General features: G+C 46.9%; 1 protein-coding gene across 1 annotated transcript in view; it reads right to left on the bottom strand.

Annotated features, from left to right (window-relative positions):
• Positions 1–1,900: 1,900 nt before the first annotated feature.
• Positions 1,901–2,064, bottom strand: part of LOC146873535 (uncharacterized) — a 1,258-nt gene continuing 1,094 nt past the window's right edge. Inside the window, 1 exon segment of the mRNA XM_085669678.1 lies at positions 1,901–2,064. This exon segment is cut by the window's right edge and continues 342 nt beyond it. The gene's annotated coding sequence lies outside the window, so the exon portion shown is untranslated.

Here is a 2,064-nt window from a genome sequence, read left to right as displayed (position 1 = left end):
TCTTCTTACCCAACCCAAATCGTCTGGTACTTTGTCCGCTCTCCCTTTCCTGGTGAAGGAGAGAGAGTTTTACAAGCTGATGCAGCTAAGAAAGTCTCGTTGAAAGCAGGAACGAAGACTGTGACGACTATTTGAACTAGTTTCAAAGGCTTGATTGACCCTTGGGAGTGAATCTGGCTAGGGCGCCCTCGTAAGGCGTAGGGTAGGGATTTGAAACCGGAGGCCTCTCCTCATCTAGTTCTTTCGTTACGCCGAGAAGAAGCAGAAAGAAGCTTGGAAGAAGAGATGGTCAATCTTCATCTTATGGGCGAGACTGCTAAAAAAGAGGCTCTTTAAAGCCAGAACGAGTCCTCTCTTGCGGGAGGGATAGGCGGGAAAGGGGGAGGAGGTCTTCAGTCACTCCGTTTTTGAATTGGGTCACGAATGGTATTCGATTTCTTTTAACAGCAAAAAAGCATTCGAACTTGGGAGATGCGAAAAAGAATCAGGTTCTTTTTTATATTCCTTCTTCAAGATAGTACGCACAGGTGAGAACATCCCTAATCGAATGGCCTAGCTTTGCTTCTTCCTCTTTCTCTGCTTCGGTTTACCAAAGGGGGTGAGGTCGACCTTCTTTCGGTGGTACCTTTTCTGTCTAGCTCGTTCTCTTGGTCAAAACAACTACTCCTTAGTGGCCAATAAGAATCAGAATCGCCCGGGATGAGTGAGAGCTAAAAGAAAAGCCTAGCGGCAATTCCCGATCTTCTCTTGATAGAAAGATCATATCAACACCGAACGAAGACAGATCGTAGTTACGAGAAGAAAGGTATGCCGGTTGATGGATGTAGTTCATTCTAGAAGTAGTTTGTTAACCGAATTGAATTGTTCGGTCGTGGTACTTTTGCTTGCTATTCAAACACATTGTCGAAAGGGGAAGATCGAATTAGCTCTGGTTCAAGAAGCCTAGCCTTCTTTCTTCGGAATTCTACTGAACGGGGTCGATCCACTTTACTTTACTATAAGTAAGTAAAATCGGAAGCCGTTTCAGGTGCATAAACAAAAAGGCTCGGATACAGAGGGGCTACTCTAGTCACTCCAAGTCCTAGCTAAGTAAGGAACAGACTCTCCAAACAGAAGTACGTACTGCGCGGCCGAGGAAGCATCTAAAGTAGAATAATCCGAATCCGTTGAATAGGAAGCCTTTGATCCGCTTTCTGAGAGCGCTGAATCATTCGATTCGAAAAAGGTCATAGCACCACGCTTACTCTTACTGCTTCAGGTTCACCTCTTTTCTTAGGATTGGCTGCCCTGAGGTTCTTGTTTGGAGTCATTTGTTTATCACAGAACAAGTCCCCCTCAGTCACTGCCATAGTTGACCCAGTATCAACCCTCTCTTCCAGATCCTCGCTTCTATGGGCCAAATCACTCTCCTCGCTCGTTAAACTCGCACCTTGACTACACCCTTCTCGGCTTTGTTACCCAGACACTCATCCTGAGCAATCTCTTCCGGTTCAGCAGTGTCCAGCTCCCCCCCTTTGCCATTGTCACTACTGGTACCTGACCCCGTCGGCTCGACATTTTTGCAAACACCGACCCTTACTCAACTCAATAGGGCAATGAAAAGAGGAGAACGAGGACAGCTGACTACCGCTAAAAGTCAGACTACGAGTACACATTGTATGATTGAAAACTGCCGCTGCGTACTACCCGGTGCTTGCAGGTCTGACTGGTGTCTTCTCTCCAACAGCTGCTTAAATCTTAAGTCTGACTACTCGGCTTGCTTAACACAAGTGTGATTTAACCTTCACGGACCACTTCACTACCCAGCGAGCTCCGGCTCGAAAACAACAAGCAAGGGATTGAGCTTTCGAAAGCCTAAGCTCCTTACTCTAACAAGTAAGCAAGCTTCACCCCTCTCCTGTTTATTTATTCATTAGGGCGAGTGGCATTAGCCCCTCTCCCAGCAAGAGGATGCGCGCCTTCACTTAAAAGAGCTAACGCGCTTGACTTTACCAAGGCTTTCTCAGGGGCTCGTTAGCGGGTCGAGCTCAAACCTCCTCTGATTCCGTTCCGAGAAATCGGTCA

This window comes from Vigna unguiculata, unplaced genomic scaffold, assembly GCF_037176805.1.
Source record: "Vigna unguiculata cultivar grain cowpea cultivar isolate G323 ecotype 2 unplaced genomic scaffold, ASM3717680v1 ptg000454l, whole genome shotgun sequence".
In the NCBI taxonomy this organism is placed as follows: Eukaryota; Viridiplantae; Streptophyta; class Magnoliopsida; order Fabales; family Fabaceae; genus Vigna; species Vigna unguiculata.
This window is presented reverse-complemented; position numbering and strand designations above follow the sequence as displayed.